The sequence below is a fragment of the Podarcis tiliguerta genome, assembly GCF_965153285.1.
Source record: "Podarcis tiliguerta genome assembly, chromosome: 2".
NCBI classification, from domain to species: domain Eukaryota; kingdom Metazoa; phylum Chordata; class Lepidosauria; order Squamata; family Lacertidae; genus Podarcis; species Podarcis tiliguerta.
Window position 1 is genome coordinate 100,806,533 of NC_139535.1, and position 19,665 is coordinate 100,826,197.

A 19,665-nucleotide genomic window follows, 5' to 3' on the forward strand; every position below is an offset into this window, starting at 1 on the left:
ACACATAAGTAGACATGGCCCTGGTTCTAGCTGACCTGAAACGGAGCTGATATTTACACAGCCCCATAATTTGTCCATCATTCCAACTAATAACTTGTTGTCCCAGCACTGTTTTTGTTTCAAGTCCCAGCTAACCCTTCAAATGCCTGTTATTGACCAGCGTAGTGTAGTTGCTAAGAGCAAGACTCACGAGCCAGGAAGTCTACAGCTAAATAAACTAAAAAATAATCTAAGGTGGCATTAGGCTAGTCATTTTGTTCTTCAGCCTCCTCATCCAGCTTCAGCCTCCTCATCCAGCCCTTTCCCTGTGAGATATAAGAGGATAATAATATTTGCAGAAGCGCTAGGCAGATTATTGGAAGGATGTGAAGAAGCCCTCTTAATTGATTATGAATAAAATACTATGTAGTATTAAACATTACAACAACTGCCTTTCCCAAAGATACTATTATGAGTTTGAGAGGGAGGTAGGCTGTCTGCCCGACCCCACCCCTCCTTCTAATTCCTGAATCCAGCATGGATTCAATTCCTGGGACAGCCAGGCCAGCTTCCTGGTGAGGCCTTCTAAGTATGGGCGTTAAGGTAACAAAGGAAGTGGCTCTGTGCCAGAAAACAAACAGGTGGGACCTTCTCCCTCAACTCGCTGGTAATTAGAAAGACAAAGGCCAGAGTTAAGTGTTGAGTTATGTGAGCTAAAAGATGGAAGCTGGAAACAGGCTGGGAAGCCAGAGAGACAGAGCCATGTCTGATTTGGCTCTGTTGGAATCCATGGCTGTGGCTTATGGGCAAAGCAAGACCCACTTGCGATGTTGGTAAAGGTAAAGGTAAAGGGACCCCTGACCATTAGGTCCAGTCGTGACTGACTCTGGGATTGTGGCGCTCATCTTGCTTTATTGGCTGAGGGAGCCGGCATACAGCTTCCGGGTAATGTGGCCAGCATGACTAAGCCGCTTCTGGCGAACCAGAGCAGCGCACGGAAACGCCGTTTACCTTCCCGCCAGAGCGGTACCTATTTATCTACTTGCACTTTGAACTGCTAGGTGGGCAGGAGCAGGGACCGAGCAATGGGAGCTCACCCCATCGTGGGGATTCGAACCGCCGACCTTCTGATCGGCAAGTCCTAGGCTCTGTGGTTTAACCCACAGCGCCACCCACGTCCCAGCATGGGATGTTGTATATATGTGCAAATAAACCATATATCATAGATACCAGTCTCTGCTGTCCCTCATTCCAAAGGAAACCGAACCCTCGAATCTTGCACCGCTCAGAGATTGGGGTGGCGTGCAACAATACGTTGCGCAGTAAGGACTAGGTTTCTTGCAGCTGTAGGACTTGAGACAGTTGCTGCCCATCTGTAATTTGAAATATATATTGCTGTCTCAGAAAACGTAATTTGATAACCCTGAGATTTACAGTGGCGTTAATTTGTGCCTGTAAATATTAAGCACTGTAGCCATGGTGTGCAGACATACCCTTGCCTATGAATATTATTTTGTTGGAAATTCAAATAAATTCATCTGTGACATGAAAATTGCCCTGCATGTCTTTTTCATCTTCTGCTTCTCTTTGTTTAGGAGTGTCACGTATGATCAGTTTATCACATCACTACTAAACAGAGGCTGGGATCCAAATAAACTACTTTAGGCACGCCCAAGACTGGGGGCAGGCTCAGTGAGATTTTTTTGACTCTTAAAACAAAATAGGCTTTTAACAGCAGACTGCCCGGCTCCTCAGCCCTGCCGTATCACAAGCTGCATTTGAAATTCTCCAGTCAAAAGCTGCTTGTCACGTGTGTCGTGGGGAAGCTGCTCTTTTGAGATCCACAAGTTCAAGATCCTTTTAGAGCTATGGATCTTGCTGCACGTTCATTTGAAAACATTCTGAATTGTGCTGTTTCCCCTTAAAAACAGGAGGCGGGATTCACCTAACCAGCTCCGTCAGTCAAAGCCCTGCATTAGAACTTCCATGTGCACAATGGGGCTTTCGCCTCTCTCCTCCCACCCATCGCCCCCAAAATAGGAGAACACCCCCCCCCCAGAAGAGCACATGGGGGGTGTCATTCCACCTGGCAAGCTGAAATACTTGTGCAGATGGGACATTCATCCTAATAATAATAATAATAATTTATTTATACCCCACCCTTCTCGGTTCAGAAAACCGGGCTCAGGGCAGCTAACAACAAATTTAAAACACTTAATTGTGATACAACAAAAAACAGTATAAAATACAGTATAAAAGCGTGAATAACAATAAATTCAAAGTTCTAAAATCAATTTAGGGGGAAATCAATCCAATAAACATTAGATGATCACCAGGGCTAGCTGTCTAAATTAGTCCTATTTGGGCCAGCGAGGAGACCAGGGGAGAATTAGTAGCTGGGGGATCGCAGAGTGGGTAATCTTCATAAAGAGGGGAGGGGGAGGGAAGGAAGGGGAATAAAAGATCAGGCTAAATTCAAATTGAAAGCCAGGCGGAATAGCTCTGTCTTACAGGCCCTGCGGAAGCAGGTTAAATCCTGCAGGGCCCTGGTCTCATGGGACAGAGCATTCCACCAGGTTGGAGCCATCACTGAGAAGGCCCTGGCCCTGATCCTAGAGGGATGTTGAATTCCACCCAGTCATCACGCAGGCACACTGCACTCCATTGGACTCAGGGGAACTCAGAGTCCCTTAGGGAGTTGGGCAGCAAAAGCCAACCTTCCTAATTTCCGACAACAGAAGAACAAACATAAGTCTCTTGTAGATATTCATTGTTAGTAGCTTGTATAGTTGCAAGTGCATCAGGATTGCATTTGGTGGAATGATTTTTTTAAAAAAGGAATTACAGGTACCACCATCCCAAAGGAGCAGAAAAGACTTTTTATGTATGGGACAAAAGCCGCTCGGGTGTTACTAGCCCAGAGATGGAAAGAAGACAAAGTCCCTACCAGAGAGGAATGGCAAATTAAGCTGATGGACTATGCTGAAATGTCAAAGCTGACTGAAAAACTCAGGAACCAAGAGGACAAATAAAAAAGAATGGGAAAAACTTACATAAATTATCTAGGAGACCACTGTAAGCAGATGGAAACATTAGCAGCATTTTAATTTCACTTGTAATATAACAAATACCATGGATAATATGGATTGATATAAAATTTAGAGTATGGAATAATATGCAGTTTTAAATGTTGAGAATAGGACCCCATAGAGGGGTTGGGGGGAAGTCGCGAGATTCAGACTCAGTATATGAATATGTATTTGGATTGTTATAATTTTGTATTTGTAAAAACTAATTAAAATGATTTTTTTAAAAGGATTGCACTTGTTGGAATCCCCACCCCCCCAAACAACAACAATAACACCCAGCATATGTTTTCCCATCTTTGAAGGACCCAACTCCACAACGCAAGACCGACTGTGCAACACTGTTGGAAGATGTGGGATCTCTGCTGTTAAATTTTGTTGCTTCATCAATTTGTAAACCGCCTTGCGTACAGCAATATGGAAAGGCAGCACACAATTTAAAAGTGAAATGAAATGAAGTGAAACATGGTTAAGTCCCAAATGTTCATTCTGTGCCCTATGTTCTTCCACAGAAAGATCACTAGGCATGCTGTCCACATCCTAGTGTGACGCGGCAGCTAAAAAAGCCAATGCAATTCTGGGCTGCATCAATAGGAGTATAGCATCTAGATCAAGGGAAGTAATAGTGCCACTGTATTCTGCTCTGGTCAGACCTCACCTGGAGTACTGTGTCCAGTTCTGGGCACCACAGTTCAAGAAGGACACTGACAAACTGGAACGTGTCCAGAGGAGGGCAACCAAAATGGTCAAAGGCCTGGAAAAGGCTAAGGGAGCTGGGCATGTTTAGCCTGGAGAAGAGGAGGTTAAGGGGTGATATGATAGCCATGTTCAAATATATAAAAGGATGTCACATAGTGGAGGGAGAAAGGTTGTTTTCTGCTGCTCCAGAGAAGCGGACACAGAGCAATGGATCCAAACTACAAGAAAGAAGATTCCACCTAAACATTAGGAAGAACTTCCTGACAGTAAGAGCTGTTCGACAGTGGAATTTGCTGCCAAGGAGTGTGGTGGAGTCTCCTTCTTTGGAGGTCTTTAAGCAGAGGCTTGACAACCATATGTCAGGAGTGCTCTGATGGTGTTTCCTGCTTGGCAGGGGGTTGGACTCGATGGCCCTTGTGGTCTCTTCCAACTCTATGATTCTATGATTCTATGATCCCCTGCCCATCATCTGCTGCCTGAGGCTGCTATTTCTCCTTCCCTAATCAAGGGGCTAACCCTATACAGTGATACCTCGGGTTACAGACGTTTCAGGTTACAGACGCTTCAGGTTACAGACTCTGCTAACACAGAAATAGTACCTCAGGTTAATAACTTTACCTCAGGATGAGAACAGAAATCGCACAGCGGCGGCAGGAGGCCCCATTAGCTAAAGTGGTGCTTCAGGTTAAGAACAGTTTCAGGTTAAGAACAGACCTCCAGAACAAATTAAGTTCTTAACCCGAGGTACCACTGTACAGCTCACATATCCAGAGTCTTTGCATATGGCATGTTCATGTACCTAGGTCCCTTGACAGGTGGCTATCAGGGGCAAAACTGAAGACTGATGTCCCCAGGTATTGATGTCCCCGCACACAAATACACTTCTTCAACCTTTGTTCTGACTACAGGCTGAGGTTGATACTTGCATGGATCTGTGATGGGCTGAGAACAGGCTTGGTAAATTCTTGCAACAGAAATGTTATTAATAACTTAATAGATCATTGCTGCATCTCAAAGCAGGCTAAATGAGTAAAATTGTTATATACAGCATATGGAAAAGTCTGGACTCTGTAATCTGTAGATGGAAATCTGAAAAACAAGGTTTCCTTTGTGCACATCAAGCCTCAACTGCCCCATGTTAACTGTGTGACGTTTCTTTGAATCATTCAGTTAATGTTGTGCATCTATTCTGGTCATTTTGAGCCGTCTTGGAGTAGACCCAAATCAGGAATCAGGAAACTGCTATAGACATTATAGCCCCAAGCACATGGTTAGGAGCCTGTCCTTCATTTGTCCGGACAGAAAACTGAAGGAATTCATTCAGAGAATTTTTAGTCCAAGATTTGTAGCTGTTATCAGTTATAGAAACTTTCATAAAGAAAATGATGATGGAGAAACTTTAAACTCTTGGAGCTCTGCTGGAACAAATTAAGCAACCCTCACTTAAAATATATCCTATAATGTGGTCTTTTGAAAACACACACACACACACGTGTTTCAACCCTATCAAGTAAACAAATACTTAAATAATATCTTCTATGAAACTCTGGCAGTCTCCTTGTGAAGTGTTTGTGAAATTTGCAAAACAGAAAGCAAATTCCAAATCCGACTTCACAATAATAAATTCCAAAAATCTCTTTACTCGTCAAACCTTTATTAGGCATTATAATCCAAAAATCTATGCCATGCATCTTTTAGCTCTGAACACTGCCGAAACACGGCAGTCTGATACAGAGAATAAAAACTGCAAACTCTTTACACAAGCCTTAGCTTGCAAGAGATTTTTTTAAAGAAAAGGGTCAAACTGGGAGCAAAACAAAGATAAGGAATAAACCCAGTATTTGACTCCTTTCCATTTTGATCACCTTAAGGCTTCCCTGAAACATAAGGGAGGACCCGAATGTTATTTTTAACCTGCCGCTGTAACATTTTTTTACAAAACTTGAATTGCAGCTTCTGTTTCTGACCAATCCAATGGAAACTGGAAGAAGGTTTTCAGCAAGCTCATCAAAGCCAAACTAGGAAACTTCTGGGGAATGTGCCAAGACTTCAAGGACCTGTCATTCCACAAAAGGGCTTGTTGTAAAACCCACAGAGCTGCATGTCACTTTCATGGTCCATTCTGCACTGTGAAATCAATTTTCCTATTTACAATCCCAGCAGTCTTGGAAGGGTCAAACTGCGTTTAAACCTGTTCCACTCTGGAGGCCAAAAAAGATGCCATCCTGTAGTTCAACACTTAATACTGGTGACTGGCATATCGCAGAGCACAGCATCTCATTGTTTTGTAATGCGTTCCTATGAACATTTACTCAAAAGTAAGATCCATCTTGTTCCGTGGGGCTTGCTCTCTGGTTAGATGTGCTTGGTATTCCATCTTTAAGTGACTTTAATCCCTGGCTTCCACAGTTTTGGAGGGCTGATTTTAATGCAAATTTAAGGTAAAGGTAAAGGTACCCCTGCCCGTACGGGCCAGTCTTGACAGACTCTAGGGTTGTGTGCCCATCTCACTCAAAGAGGCCGGGGGCCAGCGCTGTCCGAAGACACTTCCAGGTCACGTGGCCAGCAGTTTACCTTCCCGCTAGTAAGCAGTCCCTATTTATCTACTTGCACCCGGGAGTGCTTTCGAACTGCTAGGTTGGCAGGCGCTGGGACCGAACAACGGGAGCGCACCCCGCCGCGGGGATTCGAACCGCCGATCTTTTGATCGGCAAGCCCTAGGCGCTGAGGCTTTTAACCCACAGCGCCACCCGCATCCCTCAATGCAAATTTACATGGGAGAATATATGCGGAAATGCTGGGATTCAAAATCCATGGCCTGGATTCAACTGTTCTAGCACACTAGTAGAAGCTAGCACAAGAGGCTCCTCTTAGTGCAACTGTGCTCCTCGCCTAACCCCTGTGTCCCCCTCAAGATGCTCTAGAGAAGGGGTTGTCAACCTGGTCCCTACTGCCCACTAATGGGCGTTTCAGGATCCTAGGTGGGCGGTAGGGGGGTTCTACAGCACAAGCTGAATCCTCCTTCCATCAAGCACTGGTGGGAGGTAAGGAAATTTTACCAACAAGAAAGATGCATTAGTGGGCGGTAGGTTTAAAAAGGTTGACTGCCCCTGCTCTAGAGGCTCATGAAAAACCCAGAACAGTGGTGTGTGTGTGTGTGTGTGTGTGTGTGTGTGTGTGTAAGCAGGGATTGTTCCATTTTGAAAGCAGCAGTGCTTGCTTGCACTGATGAAATGATCAGAACAGTGCACTGTTAATTCCTCCCAATGTTCACAGGAAACAGGAACATGCAAGAGGAATCTAGGTACTTATTGTGGACACAGCACCACCAATGTGCATTGCACATAATATAATAAAGGTAAAGGGTAAAGGGACCCCTGACCATTAGGTCCAGTTGTGGCCGACTCTGGGGTTGCGGCGCTCATCTCGCTTTATTGGCCGAGGGAGCCGACGTACAGCTTCCGAGTCATGTGGCCAGCATGACTAAGCCGCTTCTGGCGAACCAGGGCAGCGCATGGAAACGCCGTTTACCTTCCCGCCGGAGTGGTACCTATTTATCTACTTGCACTTGGACGTGCTTTCGAACTGCTAGGTTGGCAGGAGCAGGGACCGAGCAATGGGAGCTCACTCCGTCATGGGGATTTGAACTGCCGACCTTCTGTTTGGCAAGTCCTGGCTCTGTGGTTTAACCCACAGTGCCACTCGTGTCCCACATAATATAACAGGACTTAAAAAGTCTAAGGGGATAGCTCCTTGCTGCGAGGAGTTTACATTCTATACAGGAGATACAACAGGGGACAAATATGCATTTATTTCAGTTACATGTGCTAACATCACAGGCCTAGTTCATGTCTGTTTAGAAACAAGTCCCACTGCATTTAGTGGAATTTATTCCTATGTATAATCCGTGCAGCCTTGAACTCAGCTACAATATGGTATGACTCTAAGACTGAATGGGAGAGCTGTGGCCTTCCCGATGCTTTGGACTTCTGCTCATCTCAGTCCCAGCAAAAATGGCCAATGGTCAGGAATCGTGGGTCATTATCCAATACACCTGGGGCAGGTGCCTTATCACTAGTCTAAGAGGTTATGGAAAGAAAAGGTTATGGTAAGGATGAGGAACCTGCATTGTTGGACTACTGATCCCATCATCCTGGAGTACTGGTCATATTGGCTGAGGCTGGTGGGAGCTGGAGTCTAACAACAACCAGAGGGCCACAGGCATTCCTATCTCTGGTTTCTGGGTCTTCCGTACACAGATGGATTCTGCAGACTAGCCAGTCAGATGTTGCCCACCTCCACGAATATTAATGGAGGGAGGAAAAACCTTATACCAGAATTACAAGAAGAGCTTGGGAAAAGAGACTGTTCATTGAGGTTTAAAAATTAAAAGGCAAATAGGAAGAAGTCAATAAATGTTATGTTCCATGGCCTGAAGGCCAGTTCGTTATTTCCAAATGTTTGTGTTACCTTGGGAGAACAGAAGATCGGCAAAGCACACTGGCATGAAGGAACTGATTGGGTGGGTTGTTTTGGTTCAAAAGATTGAAACAGAAGGTTGGAGGAAATTGTTTTTGCCACCTATTTGGCAGACATGGATTCATCATTTGACTAGATTCCAGCAGAGTGTCACATATTTCACTACAAAGAGGCTCCTGGGCCCCATGAGGTCTGGAACCTCAGCCGTATTGCACATGAAATTCAGACACACAGCAGGTGACTCAGGAAAGATTTGATCATATCAGAAGCACCTGGAGGGAATTACAACATATCAGTACGTATGGGTTGTACAATCGTCAAGCTTGCAAAAATATTGGAAGATGTAAGTCGCACAGTCTACAATTTTATGCTTTGCCCCACCAAGTAAAACTTTGATTTTCCTATTGTTTTCCTAAGTTTAGGAAAGGAAGTCAATCCTTTCAGTTTGAATGTTAGGCTCCAAATGTTCAAGGGCAATTTCCACCATCACTTTAACCTTTTGTGGACACCTCCATGTGGCCCTAGGGGGATAACTGCTTTCCTCACATTCAGTGGACCTCATCAGCTTCCTTTTGAACATTTCAAAAGGTGTGAAGAAGTCATTTGGAGTAAGTATTCAGAGGCAGTTTCCCACAGGAAAGAAGATATCCAATCAAGGACTGAAAAGTCCCCAAGATTAAGTCATCAGCATTGTAAAAAGTCTATGGCAATCAACATCTAAATGACTCAACCATTTGCTCTTAACAGTCCACAGAGGCAGATGGTTGTGAATGCAGCTGTTTTCTTCCTCTTTAAAGGCTTCTATTAATATGGAAATAGGAAGAGGCCCAGCAGCAAGCACCAACACATCTATGTTACAAAGTGGCAAAACCTATAAGAGATGCCACCACTTCTGCATGGGATCACTGTAATTAAGCCAAAATCACCTCCAGGGGTCAGTATATAAAACGGCTGGCTGTAGTTCAGCATATCAGTATATCTTGGATACACCCCTGTACACTCAAGGGTTAACCGTCCAGAGCTGCTGCTGCCAGTCAGTGAAGACAATACTGAGATGGATGAGCCAATGCTTTGACTCAGTACAGACAGCTTCCTCTTTCTGGGCACCTAAAATGAAAGGGGGTCTTAAAGAATATGAGATAAACCCACCCTATGGTGACACTTTAGGAATCCTACCTGAATTTAATGTGGTGGTTAAGATGTATTATGGAGTAACTAAAGGTAAAGGTAAAGGTACCCCTGCCCGTACGGGCCAGTCTTGACAGACTCTAGGGCTGTGTGCTCATCTCACTCTAGAGGCCGGGAGCCAGCGCTGTCCGCAGACACTTCCGGGTCACGTGGTCAGCGTGACAAGCTGCATCTGGTGAGCCAGCGCAGCACACGGAACGCCGTTTACCTTCCCGCTGGTAAGCGGTCCCTATTTATCTACTTGCACCCGGGGGTGCTTTCGAACTGCTAGGTTGGCAGGCGCTGGGACCGAACGACGGGCATGCACCCCGCCGCGGGGATTCGAACTGCCGACCATGCGATCGGCAAGTCCTAGGCACTGCGGTTTTACCCACAGCGCCACCCGCGTCCCATGGAGTAACTAATCTGCATTAATTCTGAACCTTTAGAGAAACATGTCTAAAGTAGCATGTATATAGTCCCTGCCTATATAAATAAGTTTCTAGCTGTGCCATCAAGATGAACGACAACGGTTATAAAGTAAACATACAAAAATATTCATTTTTTTTAAAGTTTTTTTTTTAAAGATCATGCTGCAATAATCTGTTACTTCCTAAGGCACCACCTGTCTCTTTGTTGTTGTCTTTGCTGCTTCAAACTAATTTTTTTTAAAAAGGTAAAGGACACCTGGACGGTTAAGTCCAGCCAAAGGCAACTATGGGGTGCGGCGCTCATCTCGCTTTTCAGGCCAAGGGAGCTGGCGTTTATCCAGAGATAGCTTTCCAGGTCATGTGGCCAGCATGACTAAACCGTTTCTGGCACACGGAGGACGGTGATGAGTGCCAGAGTGCATGGAAATGCCGTTTACCTTCCCGCCGCTGCAGTACCTATTTGCACTGGCGTGCTTTCGAACTGCTAGGTTGGCAGAAGCTGGGACAGAGCAACACACCCCGTCGCACAGATTTGAACCGCCGACCTTCCAATCAGCAAGTCCAAGAGGCTGAGTGGTTTAGACCACAGCGCCACCCGCTCCCTGCAAATTAATACAGGGACCACCTCTGGAAAGAATGCCCAGGAAATTATGTCCAGCTTTCAGGGCCAATCTTTCTAAACTTCGGGCATGATATAATGTCATCATGATGGGAACTTGCCACACTTGTTTCAATAAGAGTCCTTCGCAGCACATAGTTGCCTGATCAAGAACTTGGCCTGCTCTATAACTTATCTGTTGACTCTGTTGGTCAAGTTACTTAACCCACTTGATAAAATATTGACATTGGACATGACCCACGAACTAGATGTCAGTTAGGTGGCAGTACTGACAATAGCAAGAGAAGAAAGCGGGAGGTTAACTAAGCACTGTCTGGGTTTAATTGCACCTTTCCCAATTAAAGTCCCTCTGTTCACATTTCAAGAGTACACCACACGCACAAATTTTCTCACACACAACTCCTATTTTCTCTGCTCCACCCATACTTAGCAGCTAAGGAACTGGAACATTTTCAAAGGGGGGGGGGAATAACTGATCAGCTGCTTTTTGGAAACAGTAATTGGAGCTAGATTCAATCTTCCTCCCCTTTGTTGCTGAGTAGCTTATAACATGAGTGTGATTTTAACTTTTTTTGAAAGATCTTCTTTGGAGCCAACACTGTTGCTTTGTGTCTGTGTGTGTGTTGTTCAAAGGGGCCATCACCCAGAAACTGTTCAAAGGGGCCATCACCCAGAAACTGATAAGGAAGTGAAAAGTTAGAAGAATGCAAAGCAGGTTAGAATAAGATTGACAGGAATGAAATATAGCACTGTAAGTAAAGCAGAAAGGCAGGTTTACGCACCATCACTAATCACTTCAAAAACCACAGCTCTGCACCAGGTGAGACTGTCAGTACAGTGGTACCTCGGGTTACATACGCTTCAGGTTATATATGCTTCAGGTTCCAGACTCTGCTAACCCAGAAATAGTACCTCGGGTTAAGAACTTTGCTTCAGGATGAGAACAGAAATTGCGCTCCGGCGGCACGGCAGCAGCAGAAGGCCCCATTAGCTAAAGTGGTGCTTCAGGTTAAGAACAGTTTCAGGTTAAGAACGGACCGAATTAAGTACGTAACCAGAGGTACCACTGTAGTGCTAGAGTTTGCTCATAGTTGGGGAAGGATGAGCTGCAATGGGAGAAGTTCTTTTTCAAAAAGTAAAATATTCATTCAATGTTTTAAAAAGCAGAACAGTGAGAATATACCGTAATAAAGTCACGGTTAGGAATAAAAGTTGTCTGAGTTCTCATGAATAAACAACCAAGGCAAATCTAGAGAAGAATAGGAATACCAGCCTTGGAACAGTTCAGTTCCTGATCAGGTTGGGCTGTGAGTAGCTTGTTCTTCCATGAGTACATGGTGCCACGTTTCAGAGAATGATAGAACTGTAAGATTTGGAGAGACCCCAAGGGTCATCTAGTCCAACCCTCTGAAATGCAGGAATCCTGCTCACAGCCATCACTGGGTGGCCTCGAACCACCAACCTTCTGGTTAACAGCCAGGTGTTCTTAACCAACAGCACTGTGCCATATTGCTGCTCCGCATTAGCTGTCCATAGCTGTTTTTATTTCCCAGTGGTCGGCTAAGTTCGCTGAAAGCCCCTGGTGTCAAATGATGGAACAGTAGCTCAAGCTGTCATATATTATCAGATGGAAGCTATTGGATCCTTCTGCTACGGGGTAGAAAAGGCATGTATGGAATACAGCTGATATCTGAGGCATGTCGCACGGATAGGCCCTGCTTGGGCGGGGGTAGGAGGAGAATTTATTTCACCAAGGAAGAACGGGGCGGGGGGGGGGAATCGCAGCTGGCTAGGAAGGCTTGTGTCCTTTCTGAAAGGTGGACAAGGGCACATGTCTTGGGGGAGGGAAGGGCAGAAAAACCAACAGGAAACATTACAAGACGTCTGCGATTCCAACGTTTCAGCTGTAATTCCAATTAGATCAGTGGGATGGAATTGCACACTCTCCCCTCCAACGACAACCCCACACATTTTTCCTCTGGGAAACTTTGCTGCATGGGGTTTTGCTGATGCTCAGGGTCTCTTCTCAACTGCCTGCCTTGTTTGGCCCTCTCTTGCACACCCAGATCAGATTTGCTGGTGACTGCAAGCTGGGCTATATATGGCAGCTGGTGGCAAGAAGCAGTTTCTTCCTGAGATTGCCAGTTTTTGATTTGTGAAAAAGACATCCACCCGGTGGACCCTAGAGGACTCAAGGCAGAGAGCCGGCAGAGCTCAGAAGGATTTAACAAGTTGAGGCCAGACCCAAAAAACAATGCATTCAAAGCCTTTCGCACCCAAATATGGGCGACCGGACAAAATTATAATTTGACTGGTCAGCCCCTTGGCTGGCAACACTCAGCATGTGCAACTTGCCTTCCTTGCTTGAGCCACAAGGAGATATCTGCATGCTCACCAGAGATCATTTCGCTCATCTGGATGCTGTAACCTACACCTCAGTGGCGTAGCTAGCCGCTGGGGCACCCGGAGCAGGGCACATGCCGTGCACCCGGGGGTGGGGCGGGCTGTCCACGGGGGTGATTGGCACGGCGATCCCCACCCACAGGGGGCGATCAGCGATGATTCCTGCCCGGGGGGCGATCGGCGGCGATCCCCACCCAGGGGGGCGATTGGCGCTTCGATCTGCAGTAATCCTTGTCCAGGAGGGCGATCAGCGTGGCGATCCCCGCCCAGGGGAGATTTGGTCATACACCCCCCCAGAGATGACACCTGGGGCAGACAGCCCCCCCCTTCCTATGCCCCTGACCTACCTCACAGGGCGGTTGTTTGTGAGGATGAAATGAGGGGAGGGGAACTTTCCCAGAAGCAAGACAGGATATACAGTGGTACCTCGGGTTAAGTACTTAATTCGTTCTGGAGGTCCATTCTTAACCTGAAACCGTTCTTAACCTGAAGCACCACTTTAGCTAATGGGGCCTCCCGCTGCCGCTGCACGGTTTCTGTTCTCATCCTGAAGCAAAGTTCTTAACCCGAGGTAATATTTCTGGGTTAGCGGAGTCTGTAACCTGAAGCGCCTGTAACCTGAAGCGCCTGTAACCCGAGGTACCACTGTATGTTTAATGCAATAAATAAGATGAACGGAAAGTAAAAGCGTACGATTCTGAGACTCGGAAGATGAAAAAGGGCGTAAAACCAGGTTGCCTAAGGGGCAAAACATTCCTGGGTCTTTGCTTTTCCCCATGACGGGCAGACACAGAACAAAACCCTCCTTCCTCTGATCTTTTCTGGACACCCCCGCCTTCCCTCCCACAGAAAGGAGGTGCATCCAACTTCTCTCATCGCCCTGGGTAGGTGTTCAAGCTATCTGCCTCCCATTCCCACAGACTTCCCCTGCGCTGCCGGAGAAGGCTGCTGGCGGGTGCATCGCAAAGGGGGCAGGAGCTTTTGAGTCACAGGCTGCCCCAGGGTCCCGACCCAGAGCCCCCTCCAATTAAATGGCTGTCATGGCTACACAATGGGGAGCCTTTATGCCCTTGCATGGAAAAGGCGTTGGGCTGGCTTTCATTCCTCGGCTGCAGCCCATTAGGGGCCTTACTATAATGCTTGCTTGTCAGAGCAGCGACTAGCTTGAAACAAAAGAGCTACAGAGACAGAAAGCACCATGTCCCAAGATTTAAAAAAGTAGAGGGGGCTGGAGGAGAGAGAGAAAGAAATCCATGTTCTCAGCAGGGAAGGCAGCCTCCCCGCTACTTTTAGCCCTCCTATGATTGAGAATCTGCAGAGAAGGCAGCTAGTGGGAGGCAGAGCTCACCAGCAGATCTTCCAGGTGAATTGTTGCCTGGAGGTCCACACATAAGAAAACTCATTCAGATGCCAGCACCGAAACAGGCCTCTATATTCCCCCTTCCACTTGTTACTTATTTCTTCCAAAGGATTTATCTTCCCATTTTTTGAAAAGATGTTCTGTAAAGCAGCTCACGATAAATACATAGCCAAATATACAAGATTTGAACCTCTGAAGGCTATAAAGGCAGACTTCGGAACGAATACATAACTCCTGGCTAAATCTCAGAAGAAAGCAGGGGGGACGACCTTTGCATAGCTCTTTGCGAGAGCCAGTGTGGTGTAGTGGTTAAGAGCGGTAGTCTCATAATCTGGGGAACCGGGTTCGTGTCTCCGCTCCTCCACCTGCAGCTGCTGGGTGACCTTGGGCCAGTCACACTTCTTTGAAGTCTCTCAGCCCCACTCACCTCACAGAGTGTTTGTTGTGGGGGAGGAAGGGAAAGGAGAATGTTAGCCGCTTTGAGACTCCTTAAAGGGAGTGAAAGGCGGGATATCAAATCCAAACTCTTCTTCTTCTTCTTCTCTCGCCTCTCCCCGTGATTAGCAGAAGCAAACAGTACATTTTGCAGAGTAAAATATGCAAATATATGCCGGTGTACAGTAATCTATAAAGGCAGTAGAGGTCATGGCCCAGAACTTGAGTAAACGTGGCCCAGAGTCCACACTCTGAGCTGATAACATCAGTAGAGAGCATCGATATGTATTTGTACGGCATATAAAAACTGGAAACCTCTTCGCATTTAAAAATATTTGTATTGGTAATGTTTTCCAAACTACACCTGCAACTCTGTTAAACATTTCCTACATTCCAATTGCTCTTAGCAGTTTCTGGATGAACCTCCCCCCCCCCCCTTTTTCTAAGTCCCCCATGAGAAGCTATATATATATATATGCATTCCTTTGCAGAGCTGGTATCTGCCCCGTGAAACCAAGCACTCCACCATCAACATTCCTACACGCCCAACAACATGCATACACAATGCTTGCCGCTGGCTACAGGCGGCTGCTCGGGCTTGTTTCCATTTTGGGGTTTGCTGTCCAGCCTTTTATCTCTCTCCTTCTGGGAAATGTCCTTGCCTTTGTCCCTCAGCCCTCCCCAACCCCCCATCCCAGACCACCACCATGGCCACCTTATTGTAAAACTAAAAAGGTGAGACAGAACATGACTCAGAGATAGCAAAATGAGCTGTCAAGCTTGGCTAAGCCATGTCTTTAAAAAAAGCGGGCAGAAGAAAGAAAGAAAGAAAGAAAGAGAAAGAAGGAGAGAAAGAGAGAAAGAGAGAGAGAGAGAGAAAGAAAGAAAGAAAGAAAGAAAGAAAGAAAGAAAGAAGTTGAATTCATTCAAATTAACAGGGATGTGTGTAGGGTTTTCTTTCTCCCTACTGCAAAGAGCTTCTTAGCAAAATGATTTCTTCAACCATGAAAGTGTAGAACCCTCCCAAAAAATTCCTCAGGGGTGCCACTACAGTGGAGTGGCAAACAACTCTCCCCACCTTGTTTCAAAGCTCCAACAATTATCCCTCAGAAAAAAATATATTAACATGTATAAAACTGTAACCAATGCTCTTAAATGCATCGCTTTCTTTTCTTCCAAATTGAGCTTGAATATACCGCTCCGGCAGGAAGGTAAACGGCGTTTCCGTGCGCTGCTCTGGTTCTCCAGAAGCGGCTTAGTCATGCTGGCCACATGACCCGGAAGCTGTACGCCGGCTCCCTCGGCCAGTAAAGCGAGATGAGCGCCGCACCCCAGAGTCATCCACAAATGGACCTAATGGTCAGGGGTCCCTTTACCTTTTATACCTAAAAGAAGGCCTTTGCTATATGAATCTTGATGCACCCTCACTTACATTTGTTCCCCCCACTTGCCAACCCTGCTGCTGAAGCCTGAAATGGCGTTCCTGCCCACAACCAGCACTAGAAACTGATAAAGGATTCACTCACATTTAAAAGCATGTGGATTCCCTCCCAAAGAATCCTGGGAACTGTAGTTTGTTAAGGGTGGCAGGAACTGCAGTTTCAGTTCCCAGGATTCTCTGGGGAATTCCATGTGTTTTTAAAAGCATGGCGTGGGTGCGAACAGCTATGTAACAATGAAGGGGTGCTCAGGTTCAGCTCTGCAAAACTCGTCGAAAAATGTTGCTGTCATCAGCAGAGCACCACCAAACCAGTCCATTCAAACTCTTTCCACCACTGCTTCCATCAGGGCAGGAGTTTGGGACAGAGGTCCAAAGTCATATCTAGGGAATGGGGAGAGGCAAACACAGCAGGGGTGGCGTACTGCATTTCAAACTAAATTAATTAATACATGTTGCCATCTAAACACCAGGGTGTGTGCGCTCCCACAAGGCCATTGGGTGCTATTCAACTAAATATTTATGCCAGCACAGGGATGAGCGCAGCCCCTCCAAGTGTCCCTATTTTCCAGGGACAGTCCTTGATTTAGAGAAGCCGTCCCAGATTCTGATTTGATCCTGGCATGTCCCACCTTTCCTTAGGACATCCCTATTTTCATCAGAGAGGCGTTTGAGGGTATGGTAGGACATACCTATATTCATAGGAGAAATATTGGAGGGTGTGGGAATTCACACCCCTATTTTCATGGGAGAAATGTTGGAGGGTATGTTAGCGCAGGGCAGTGGCGTAGTGTGGGGGGTGCAGGGGGGGCCGGCTGCACCGGGCGCAACATCTGGGGGGGGCGCGCTCGGACTCGCAGTGCTAAAATCATTGCTAAAATCCACGGGTTAGGGGGCGCAAATTACTTGCCTTGCCCCGGGTGCTGACAACCCACGCTACGCCACTGGCGCTGGGGCAATGGGCCTATCCCACACACACACCCCATACCACACCTAAATCTGCTCTGGAGCAGTGGGGGGAAACCGAGACCAGATTTAGGGGGTGTACAGGAGGAAAAGAGGGGGAGAATGTACTATTGAGCAAGGAGGCTTGCTTGCCTCGACAGAATGTTCTCTGCAGCTTTACAACCCATGAGGTTCAGAGTCCAAAACTCCCTCATTGCACTGCGGACTCTTAGGAAAAGTGTTAGAACCGAGCTAAATGGCACCTTAAACCTAGGTTGTGGGCACAACAATGGAATGTCTAGGTGCACTTTTTTTAATAATAAGAATACGAAGCTGAAAATGAACGAACTTCAGCTAAAATCTTATGTTCATTTTTCAGGTGGTCTAGTCCTTCCCCTGGCCACCCCCCTAATATTCTTAAGAGGGTATCTTCTCCAGTCTTCAGAGCTTGAAGTGGGGAGGGATAAAAAAGTCCGCCTTTCCTTCCACTCTGCAGTTTTAATCTGAAATCTTAGGTGCAGTACTGCGCCCAGTGCTCAGAAACTGTTCGCGCTACTGAAATTCCCTATCGCAAAATGTGCGTAGAACAATGGGAGTTTCGACCACTGCTTAAAGGTAAAGGTAAAGGGACCCCTGGCCATTAGGTCCAGTCGCGGACGACTCTGGGGTTGCAGCACTTATCTTGCTTTATTGGCCAAGGGAGCCGGCGTACAGCTTCCTGGTCATGACTAAGCCGCTTCTGGTGAACCAGAGCAGCACACGGAAACACTGTTTACCTTCCCGCTGGAGTGGTACCTATTTACCTACTGCACTTGTGTGCTTTCAAACTGCTACGTCGGCAGGAGCAGGGACCGAGCAACAGGAACTCATCCCGTTGTGGGGATTCGAACTGCCGACCTTCTGATCAGCAGGTCCTAGGCTTTGTGGTTTAACCCACAGCGCCACCCATGTCCTAGGCAAAATGTGCCTAGAACAATGGGAGTTTCAACCACTGCTTAGGAGTGTACTATTCTCCTATAGGCAGAACTTGGGTGACTATGACAGAGAGTGGAAAGAAATGTACGGATGCAGTGCTCAAAGGAATCACATGCCTTCAAAAGGGATGGGTGGAAAGAGAGGAAGGGTTGACAGCTCTGTGGCAGTTGGAAGCAGCAGCCGGCCGTGGGAGAAGGATAGCATGCAGAGTAACACATCTCCACAAAGGGGGCCGACCTCTGATCCTTCTCTGCATTCTTCTGTTTATAAATACTTCTCACTGCTGCCCTTCTGGAACGACAGCACAGAGCCCTAAACAAGTATAAACCTGAGTTCCACATTTCCAGCCTAGAAAGACAGGCAGAAAAAAAAATAAAACCTAGCCGCCTTAAGCTCACCATTCAGCACGCAACCATCTATGGGTGTTCCTCTTCCCTCCCCATCCCTTTATTCCTCTTGTGCCGTGCCTATTAGATTGTGGGTGCAGGGATTGCCTCATTTTAGGTACTTTTATACAGATTATTATTCACAATCATAAATGACCCATTCTCCTCCTTACACACTGCATGATTGTGGTTTGTGTAGGCTGAGTTCACAGCTCGAAAACAATCGGGAGTGTATTAAAACCAGGAGGAAGTTGGCTTCTATAGGAAGAGGAGAGAACAGAGCCCCCGGTTTTTACTAAAGCCCAGCTACCTCCCATCTTAAAAAGCTGGAGCTCAGGTTTCTATAAATCATCGGCTGCCAATTGTGTTCTCATACCTGGCCCTCGGCCATTTCCAACTGCCAGGGAACGTTGTCGGCCCCATTCACCCTTTTGCTTCCTGGTGCCAACTGGAGCCCTTGCCCATCATGACATCAGGGGAAAGGAGGACAATCGCCACACTTATCTGTGCGGACAGGATGCATCAGTGGCGTAGCGTGGGTTGTCAGCACCCGGGGCAAGGCAAGTAATTTGCACCCCCTAACCCGTGGATTTGCACCCCCTAACCCTAACCCCCAGATGTTGCGCCCGGTGCGGCCGGCCCCCCCTGCACCCCCCACGCTACGCCACTGGGATGCATGCTACTGGTCCTGTGTATGGAGAAATCATGGTGGTGGAGGGAGCCATACATGCATTCAACAGGGCTTCATAGATCCATTAATTCAACCTTCACCAACCTCGTCCTCTCCAAATGTTTTAGACTACCATCCTCCCTAACCACTGGCTGTGCTGGCTTGGGCTGATAAGAATTGGTCTTTAAAAATACCTGGAGAAGAGGCTGATCTGGGTTTCAGATGCAGCACCTTGGAAATTCACAGTTCAGATCTTGCTCCCATAACCGCTCCTCTACATGCAGTTTAGGGATAATCCATCTGAGCTACATTACAGGGCTGTTGTACAGATGACCGGGATAATGTGCATCAGGAACACTCAAAAGAGCTGCATAAACAGTAGCAGTAATACTATCTAACTTTTATATGTTATTATTTAATACTATTCTAATGATTGTTGAATGTTACTTTTTTGATATAGGTTGCCTGTTTTAAAGTTTTATTATCACATTTTTGTATTGCATTAGATTGTTATAAGATGTACATTTTTTGTTTCTTCAGCTTGTAAACCGCCTTGAGTATTGTAAGAAAGAAAGATGGTATACAAATTAAAA

At 46.5% G+C, this 19,665-nt stretch overlaps 1 protein-coding gene and 1 long non-coding RNA gene across 2 annotated transcripts in view; one reads left to right on the forward strand and one right to left on the reverse strand.

Moving 5' to 3' along the window:
- Positions 1 to 5,099, forward strand: part of LOC310671754 — a 98,626-nt gene extending 93,527 nt beyond the window's left edge. Inside the window, exon 3 of the long non-coding RNA XR_014508153.1 lies at positions 4,419 to 5,099. This is a non-coding gene — a long non-coding RNA (uncharacterized lncRNA). The remainder of the gene's footprint in view (positions 1 to 4,418) is intronic.
- The window catches only part of ERBB3 (erb-b2 receptor tyrosine kinase 3), a 99,444-nt gene that overhangs the window by 66,500 nt on the left and 13,279 nt on the right, over positions 1 to 19,665 (reverse strand). The window lies entirely within an intron of this gene.